The sequence below is a fragment of the Gobius niger genome, assembly GCF_951799975.1.
Source record: "Gobius niger genome assembly, chromosome: 3".
Lineage (NCBI taxonomy): Eukaryota > Metazoa > Chordata > Actinopteri > Gobiiformes > Gobiidae > Gobius > Gobius niger.
Genome location: NC_136854.1, coordinates 40,902,290 through 40,913,085, shown reverse-complemented (window position 1 = coordinate 40,913,085; position 10,796 = coordinate 40,902,290).

Sequence of the window (10,796 nt, the reverse complement as noted above, 5' to 3'; positions counted from 1 at the left end):
GGATTTACACAATAGCTTCAGAGCCGTCTCTCTTTGCCTTTCCCGTTACTGTTTGAGTCTAAAGCAGTGGTTCTCAAATATTTCTTTTTCTCCCGTCCAACACCACCACCCGGGCCCAAATCAAGTTCAAATCAGACTAAACCTGGTCTAAATTGGACTAAATTATTTCCAACTGTGTGTAATGCCCATGAGAAACACCAAACGTTCACCTTTGATGGAGCCTGAGAAAATTGGGACAAATCAATGGCTTTGGAGACGCTGACATAAAAGTCTCAGAACTGTGATTGTCGAGACGTCTGGTCACAGTATGAAGTCATCTTTCCACTTTCTCTTGCTAATAAAAATGTTCTTGCCACAAAAAGAAAATCTGCTGCTTATTGTTATAGCTCAGTAGTATTTGGGTATGAACTTTGAAGTCTTAATGAAGATACGAGCCAGTGCATCCCTTATACAGTTGAATTTTAATTGCCATTTTGTTCAATATGTCATTTCTACTGACAATGGACTGATATACTAATCATGTAAAAGTATACTAATACAGTCAGAAAAAAGGTTTTAAAAAGGGTGTTTGTCGTCAAGAACTTTTGCTAAAATCAAACCTTACTAGTTTGAGTTGTATGAATTATGTTGCAATTGTTAAATGTTTTGACAAATGTTAAAAGTTTGTATTTAATTCACAAAAGACATTACATTAAAATATGTGTTGTGGATTAAGGATCATTGTGGTTTCATTGATTAGTTCTCCTCAAATGGGACCCAAAGAGAACCATTGAGGGTGTTTAGTTAGTAGAAACTTTTATTTATGCCAGAAGCCCTTAGTCTGGATCTGATATTACAATTTTCTAAATAAATGAAACAATGTTGTATTAATTAAGTACCAATATATTTAAATACAAACATTCAAATTTACAAAAACTCAGATTTCACTCAGTGGTAGACACGGGACAGATGATCAGCGGCGCCTCGTTTCTGCCGGACTTGTTGGTGCATGGGCTGAAAAACGGCAGGATGACGTCGGTGAATCTGTCGGTGAAGGTGTAGATGAGCACTTTGGCGTCCACGTTGTAGAAGGACACGATGCCTTTGTCGTAGTCGACGTAGAGGCCGATTTTCGAGGGCCGCGAGCTGACGGTGAGGCTGGTGGACGGCTCGGTGCGGAAGGCGAAGTCCGTTTTGTCCCGTAAACTCAGGAACCAGTATCCGTGCGCCGGGCTGACCGTGATCTTACCCTTACGGCAAACGGAGCGACTCGCCACGCCAAGGTCCCAGTCGGTTTTACCGCCCACTTTCCCCTGCCACACAAAAACAGGCAGGGGGTGAGTGATCTCAGTGGCCGCGCTACATCGGTTGAATTTCAACCTACCATTCAGCGAGCGGGGGAGGCGGGGCTTGTAGGTGACATCAAGCATTTGCGCCGCATTTGCTGGTTGCAGTTTGGCAATGGCGGCGGATACGAAAGTAATGGAAGATCTTCAATCCATTCTGGCTCGGCTCCCAAATATCCAGAAATTAAAACTGAAGCCTTGGAAAGTGCAAGGAATGCTCCCAAGAGTTATGATAGAGTCATGATATGATAGAGCTATGATAGAGTTATGATAGAGCTATGATAGAGCCATGATAGTTATGATAGAGTCATGATAGTCATGATAGAGTCATGATAGAGCCATGATAGAGCCATGATAGTTATGATAGAGTCATGATAGTAATGATAGAGTCATGATAGAGCCATGATAGTTATGATAGAGACATGATAGTTATGATAGAGCCATGATAGTCATGATAGAGTCATGATAGAGCCATGATAGAGCCATGATAGTCATGATAGAGTCATGATAGTAATGATAGAGTCATGATAGAGCCATGATAGTTATGATAGAGTCATGATAGTTATGATAGAGCCATGATAGAGCCATGATAGAGTCATGATAGTTATGATAGAGCCATGATAGAGTCATGATAGTTATGATAGAGTCATGATAGTTATGATAGAGTCATGATAGTTATGATAGAGTCATGATAGAGTCATGATAGTTATGATAGAGCCATGATAGAGCCATGATAGAGCCATGATAGTTATGATAGAGTCACGATAGTTATGATAGAGCCATGATAGAGTCATGATAGTTATGATAGTCATGATAGAGTCATGATAGAGCCATGATAGAGTCATGATAGAGCCATGATAGAGTCATGATAGTTATGATAGAGTCATGATAGTTATGATAGAGCCATGATAGAGTCATGATAGTTATGATAGTCATGATAGTTATGATAGAGTCATGATAGAGCCATGATAGAGTCATGATAGAGCCATGATAGAGCCATGATAGTTATGATAGAGTCATGATAGTCATGATAGTGTCATGATAGTTATGATAGAGTCATGATAGAGTCATGATAGTTATGATAGAGTCATGATAGTTATGATAGAGTCATGATAGAGCCATGATAGAGCCATGATAGAGTCATGATAGTTATGATAGAGTCATGATAGTTATGATAGAGTCATGATAGTTATGATAGAGTCATGATAGAGCCATGATAGAGTCATGATAGAGCCATGATAGAGCCATGATAGTTATGATAGAGTCATGATAGTTATGATAGAGTCATGATAGTCATGATAGAGTCATGTTAGAGTCATGATAGAGTCTTGATAGAGTCATGATAGAGTCATGATAGAGTCATGATAGAGCCATGATAGAGCCATGATAGAGCCATGATAGAGCTATGATAGAGCCATGATAGAGCCATGATAGAGCCATGATAGTTATGATAGAGTCATGATAGTTATGATAGAGTCATGATAGTTATGATAGAGTCATGATAGAGTCATGATAGTTATGATAGAGCCATGATAGAGCCATGATAGAGTCATGATAGTTATGATAGAGTCACGATAGTTATGATAGAGCCATGATAGAGTCATGATAGTTATGATAGTCATGATAGAGTCATGATAGAGCCATGATAGAGTCATGATAGAGCCATGATAGAGTCATGATAGTTATGATAGAGTCATGATAGTTATGATAGAGCCATGATAGAGTCATGATAGTTATGATAGTCATGATAGTTATGATAGAGTCATGATAGAGCCATGATAGAGTCATGATAGAGCCATGATAGAGCCATGATAGTTATGATAGAGTCATGATAGTCATGATAGTGTCATGATAGTTATGATAGAGTCATGATAGAGTCATGATAGTTATGATAGAGTCATGATAGTTATGATAGAGTCATGATAGAGCCATGATAGAGCCATGATAGAGTCATGATAGTTATGATAGAGTCATGATAGTTATGATAGAGTCATGATAGTTATGATAGAGTCATGATAGAGCCATGATAGAGTCATGATAGTTATGATAGAGTCATGATAGAGCCATGATAGAGTCATGATAGAGCCATGATAGAGCCATGATAGTTATGATAGAGTCATGATAGTTATGATAGAGTCATGATAGTCATGATAGAGTCATGTTAGAGTCATGATAGAGTCTTGATAGAGTCATGATAGAGTCATGATAGAGTCATGATAGAGCCATGATAGAGCCATGATAGAGCCATGATAGAGCCATGATAGAGCCATGATAGAGCTATGATAGAGCCATGATAGAGCCATGATAGAGCCATGATAGTTATGATAGAGTCATGATAGTAATGATAGAGTCATGATAGAGCCATGATAGTTATGATAGAGTCATGATAGTTATGATAGAGCCATGATAGTCATGATAGAGTCATGATAGAGCCATGATAGAGCCATGATAGTCATGATAGAGTCATGATAGTAATGATAGAGTCATGATAGAGCCATGATAGTTATGATAGAGTCATGATAGTTATGATAGAGCCATGATAGAGTCATGATAGTTATGATAGAGCCATGATAGAGCCATGATAGAGTCATGATAGTTATGATAGAGTCATGATAGTTATGATAGAGTCATGATAGTTATGATAGAGTCATGATAGAGTCATGATAGTTATGATAGAGCCATGATAGCCATGATAGAGTCATGATAGTTATGATAGAGTCATGATAGTTATGATAGAGCCATGATAGAGTCATGATAGAGCCATGATAGAGTCATGATAGTTATGATAGAGCCATGATAGTTATGATAGAGTCATGATAGTTATGATAGAGTCATGATAGAGCCATGATAGAGTCATGATAGAGCCATGATAGAGCCATGATAGTTATGATAGAGTCATGATAGTCATGATAGTGTCATGATAGTTATGATAGAGTCATGATAGAGTCATGATAGTTATGATAGAGTCATGATAGTTATGATAGAGTCATGATAGAGCCATGATAGAGCCATGATAGAGTCATGATAGTTATGATAGAGTCATGATTGTTATGATAGAGTCATGATAGTTATGATAGAGTCATGATAGAGTCATGATAGTTATGATAGAGTCATGATAGAGCCATGATAGAGTCATGATAGAGCCATGATAGAGCCATGATAGTTATGATAGAGTCATGATAGTTATGATAGAGTCATGATAGTCATGATAGAGTCATGTTAGAGTCATGATAGAGTCATGATAGAGCCATGATAGAGCCATGATAGAGCCATGATAGAGCCATGATAGAGCCATGATAGAGCTATGATAGAGCCATGATAGAGCCATGATAGAGCCATGATAGAGCTATGATAGAGCCATGATAGAGCTATGATAGAGCCATGATAGAGCTATGATAGAGCCATGATAGAGCTATGATAGAGCCATGATAGAGCTATGATAGCAGCTTCACTCACTTGGGCGCATTACATACATCACGACCAAACGCTGGCAAAATCCGATCCAATCCTTTCAAAGGAGTTCACCCCTCCCACCTGATAACGGAGCTCAATTGTGAAGGTCCAGACCCTTGTACGAAACGCAATGAGTACGAGGGTCTGGTTAAACCAGGCTAGATACTACTGATACCAAGAGACTTTCTTAAAATTGTGTGATCAACCAGGCCTATCAATGATCAATTTATGACTTGTGTATCACAAATATCCTATGTTATATCTGTTATTCTTAAAACAGAATTTCCTGAACTAAAATGCAAACAATTGATTTAATTTAATTTAAAAATTATAAAAACGCTGCCCAAGAAGTAACTTCCTTTTTCGTTCCAGCACGCCAAAATAATAGCACCATCTTATTCATTAGTTCAACTTTCTTTCTGCCTAACTATTAACAGACAAAACACTTAAAATGTGTGTATTTCATTATATTCTTGAAATGTTGCAAGCACCTGCTGAACTAATCAATGAGACGAGCTGTGTGCTTTTATTTTGGTGAGCTGGATCGAAACAGGAAGTCACTTCTTTGGCGGTGTTGTTTTGATTTGAAGTTATGCACAGAGTCAATTGGCCGCTCCAGCAGTGTCCAACATGATCGTATTACTTTAGGTAGTAGGATCAGTCATAGTTTCTGAATATGTATTTATAGAATACTCGTTTTGTGTAACTGTTTTCAGGTACTCTTTCATTACTCTTCATACAATTACTCTTTCATTTACGGATATTTAGAATAAAGTCAGTTTCTTGATATTAAAGGAATACATCAAACCCCTCAGTCATTAAATTTCAGTTTCAAAATCATAACAAAAGGCAAAAGTTTAGCTGTGTCCTTCTGGGCTTTTGCAAAGTGCATTTTTTCCTTCCAAATTTGGAAATAACTTTGTAACTGGCAAGTGTAGTGTTGCCTAAACTTGTTCTTGATCATACGCCGCATTTATGCATTAGTATTTTGCAAACGTGAAAGTGTTCTAAGTATTAAGAATTAAGAATACAGTACTCTGATTAGACAAAGTACCAGAATGCGTTACTAAATACATTTTAAGGTGAGTATTCAGTATTCTGTAACACAATTTCAAAGTATTCTCCCCAACACTGGCTGTGCTGTGTACCTTGTTCTTATTGGCCTATGTTAATAACATTAAGATGCTCATGTTACAACGGTCTCAGCCTTGAGTAGGAAACAGACCGCTCAAAGATGTTTTGTGCATATTTGAAAACATTCAGCCTTTCTGTGAGAAATCCAGTTCAGCTGCTAGGCAGAACGTTTGGACTGTGTAGCACAATCTTAATTATAAATACGTTAAATTACTCAAAACAGAGATCACTTTTTGTCTTATGTTGGACTTCTCCTGAGTATTGAAATTGTTATTAGTCTTTGTCCTATTTTTTAGTAAGATACAGAGCTAAAAAATGTATAGTGGGCTATGTGTGCTGCAGTACCCCCTAGTGGACTGTACATTTCAGGCAATATTAATATGAAACTAGCACAGAAGAAAAGCATTTTTAGGTGCAATCTTATCCCTTAGCACCACAACACTAACGTGTTCTCAAAGCTCTGCCGTTATCCATTCTAGTGTTTTTTCCATCCAACTATTATGTTTTTACTGTGGTGTAAAATAAAGTGAAACATTTGAATACAGAACTTGTTCTGTCAATGAATTTCCAAATATCAAAGGTTTACCAATGAAAAAATAATCAATCAAAGTGTCCAAACTTACCCATATACTCCTGGACTCTTCTCACTTCTGTAGAACATTAAGATGGTCATTAATATATTGTAATTAATCTAATTAAATCAAATGTGTGGGATATTTGCTGGAATAATTACTTGGGATGTTCTTGCTAACAGGCTGCTCCACTTCTGGTTTCTGCACGTTCCCTAAACAACAAACCAAAAATTATAAACGTACTTGTGTCAACTGTCACATTTCGACAGTTTTGAGTTTGTGACAATCCAAGATAAAGTGAAATTTGAAAGTTTCCGGAAAATGTCCAGAAATTCATTGGGAATTTCCTGCCCCTTTCCAACCCTAATTTACAGTAATGTGGAGGCTATTTATGGAATATAAGTCAAAGTAATTCTGCCCAAGACGTTTAAATAAAGCTCACGCCCCCTCTTGACGCCTGGACTGGTGACGCCCCTCCCCAGAAGAGAAATAATATTTAAAAAAACGTTCATATTGTTCACTGTAAATACTCGTTCAAACGAGCCGGATCGTTCGTGACTGACATATCACTAGACCCAAGGGAAGAGGGACAGTTTTCTCAAGGTCAAACTAAAGCCAAGACCATCGGTGAGTTATGCTTCCTCCAAATCCTGTGAATTTGACACAAGTCTATTGAAGCGTCAGCACCGATTCTTGGTGATTTCCCCGCTCTTCTCTGTCCGCAGACCTCCACCACAGTGTCTGGGGCCACTCCAAACACTGCTGAGAATATGTAATCTTTCTGGTTTTCAGTTGGCATAGCATGAGACCCCCTAAAATCATAGGGTGACAACCTGCAACTCATGTAAGAATACATGCTGTATGTCAAACCATTAAAGTTGTAGGATGAAATGTTTTACAAATGTGGACAAAGTATGCAAAATCGATTTTCCTGTTTTAACCTCGTCAAAGACACATGTACGCAGTTTTGAGTTAATCCTCGGACAAAGCTGTTTCTTCTTTTAAGATAAGCCTTTATTGATTTCACAATGGAGAAATTTGCTTGTTACATTCCGCTCTTAGAAACACACATCCAGGGTGCGCAAATAGGCAGGAAATGTGAAAAAATAATAATAATAATAATGAAGATGGAAACTTGGTATTTTGGTCCAGTCATTCCTGGCATATGTGAGACTCCCCAAGTGAGATCAGACCCAGGCCACTGAGATCAGACATACATGTAGGGAAATTATATTTGACCAGAGGTTACAAATGGCTAAGGCCAGGCTAGTTCTACCCTAACCCTGGGTAGAATCCAGGGTTAGGCACGGTAGCGCAGCGGTTAGCGCCTCCGCTTCACAGCTAGAAGGTCCCGGGTTCGACTCCCACCAAGGACGGGGCCTTTCTGTGTGGAGTTTGCATGTTCTCCCCGTGTCTGCGTAGGTTTCCTCCGGGTACTCCGGTTTCCCCTACCACTAAAAACATGTGCAATAGGTGAATCCTCCAGCCAGGTGATTCTGACCATCAGCCTGGCTCCACATCATGGAGATGGGTCCCCGGGCGCGGCACTGCCGTCGACCACTGCTCCTTACGGGTTGCCCTAGCGGCATCGAAGGATGGGTTAAATGCAGAGAACAAATTTCCCTACGGGGACAATAAAGTTAACAAACAAAACAAACAAACAAACAAAAAAAAGAAACCTACTTTGCCTTCTATCACTATCGCTGGGTGAAAATCACCCAAACATGTGCCTGTAGGAAAACCCCCAGGCCAGCAAAGATGTCAAAGACGAAGCTGAAGCTCAGAGACCCAGGACACTCAGATAAACCATCATAATGAAAATCACATAAATGTATTTGCCAGAGTGAAAGTCACCCAGCAATAGTCATCGAGTGTTGATCACACACTGCTGGAGCTTCTCACACACCGTATCCAAACTGGACGTTGTCAGCTCTTTGACTACATTTCATTGTTACGATTTAAGTCTTACAGAGACATGTTTTCTCAAGTGAGAGTAAAAAAGTACCAGAACTTGGAGAAAATGTTACTTGAGTACTGTGAGTAACTGTGTAGCTGTTTGAGCGCCATAAATTGTGTGAAACAAAACATAAAATCTTGTGAAAATTGTGATGTTTACAAAGAAAATTCCAAGAAAATACAGAAGAACAAAACAAGGTGCACAAGACAAACTATACCTATTTTATTGGTCAAAATGAAGCATTTGTCGCCTAAATATTTACTCACAGTGGAAAAAGTACCAATTATTTTTACTCAAGAAACAGATACTTTTACTCAAGTAAAAGTCAAATGTTTTAAGTATTCAGAATACAATATAACAGAATACGTTATACAATACATTTTAAGACAAGTGTTCAGTATTCTGTAACTGAATACAGTTTCAATGTTTTCCCCCAGCTATGGTACAGTGTGGCATCTTTACAGGGAGGGATTTAGACTGGTGCTTGCAGCTAAAGATAAAGACTCTTTGTTTTGTAACGCGAGTGTAAAAAGAAAAGAAGACAAACACTATTTTTACTTTAATAATAAATGATTTAGTAGCGTCATATGGATTTGAGCAGAAATGGGCCTGCTACAGATTCTTTTGTTTTGTTTTGCAAGTCTGCAGAAAATATAAAGAACAGAATTAAGGTGTTGAGTTCAAGTTTTCCAGAAATGAGTGACAGGAATAAAGCTGATACTACAATAAAATACTGCACATGGTAAAAAGTGCACTGTGCTGCGATTGCAAAAGTTTTCATAATGATATTTCTTTACTCGTAATAGTAAATGCTCAGTCTGTATCTGTTGTTGTTTTATCTCGTGGTGGCACACTCACAGAAAAGCTCCGCCCTAAGTTACCCAGCAACCACTGCCCCGGAGGGAGAGAGCGGGACCAGCAGAGCAGGTAAAGAATGACGTTAACTATTCCACCTTTTTGTGGGTGCGCTGATTTTGCAAAGTCAAATTTGTGTCTGAAAGGGTCTAATTTAGGAAGTCATATTCATCACCCTTGTTGTCGCTCTTTGAAACAGCGCTTTTCTCTTCTCATAGTGAATTATGTCACACCCACAGACATTAAAGAAAGATAAGGCACCTACTTTACAGCTCGAGTCCAATAAAGTAACAAAGTGCTCATGAGGTGACAAGCGAATTACTCACGAATTTGAGACACAGGAGTATGTTTTTTTTATCCTACATGCAAGAAAGAAAAAAGACTTCTACAGGTAAGCACTGTTTTAAGCAAGGATAGAAGTCGACACGTTTATTGTTTTATCTACGGTAATTGGTGAAAACATCTTCAATAACGTTAATATACAGGATAAAGTCAGTGCTGTTTGTATCATTGTAAGTAACTAATGTTGCATTTGTCCCTCACACAATATATTATTTTAGAAATGTCTTGATCAACGCTGAAATATTGGTGAGGGCGCGATCATACAAACTTTTAAAAGTGGATCCACAGCCTGCAGCTTAGGAGCTAAAGTAGTTTCACAAGGCTTTATTTATTGATGTTAAAATATATAATATTGCATCAAATTTCATTATAGCTTCCCTTTTGTAGACCAAATAACAAATGGATCTTTTTGTCTGAGATTCAGATAAACATTTCATTATTCTGGGCCAAAACCTCGCACTCAAAGGCACCTGTTTTTCCAAGTGTAAGATTGGCTCTCAGACAATTTTTTGCAAAGACAGAACACAGTTATGTACCTAGTAAATCAATGAGGTAACTTTACTGCAGACAACATTGGTTTTCAAGCAATGTTCAGTTGTAGAATCTGTTGATTAAATAAGATCAAGAAGATCCAACAACAAAAGTGTTTTTCACTCGAGTTTAAGGGACTATTAACTGATTGTTTATCTCCACTTGTGCTATAAATGATTGTTTCATACATGACAAAACTTATTCAGACTGTGTTATGTTAACTCTTTTTTTTTGTGTGCATCACAGATAAGACGTCTTTCAGTGAAATGGCTGGATGGAAAAGATAATCCCTATTCTTCAAGTTAATCAAGTGTCTCTGTCTAAGAGAAATGGCATAAAAAACAAGTGAGTTATTTTTCTTACTTTTTTTTTTTTAAGCAAGGGATATTTCAGGAGTTTTGACATAGGGCCTCATTTCCTAGTTATCCAGAGTGTTGCTGATTTCTGGAGATATTTTTTTTGTAATTCAAGCAGTTTTTATATTGGAAGAGTTTCGTGGTGCTAGGCTAGTGCAAGGCTAGTGCATTAGGAGAGCGGAGTAGTGGTACAGTTTTTACATTTGCTCCCCTCGAGCTCAGCTAAAATTATATTTCAGTAAAATTAACAAATTTCCCATTAATTCAGGAT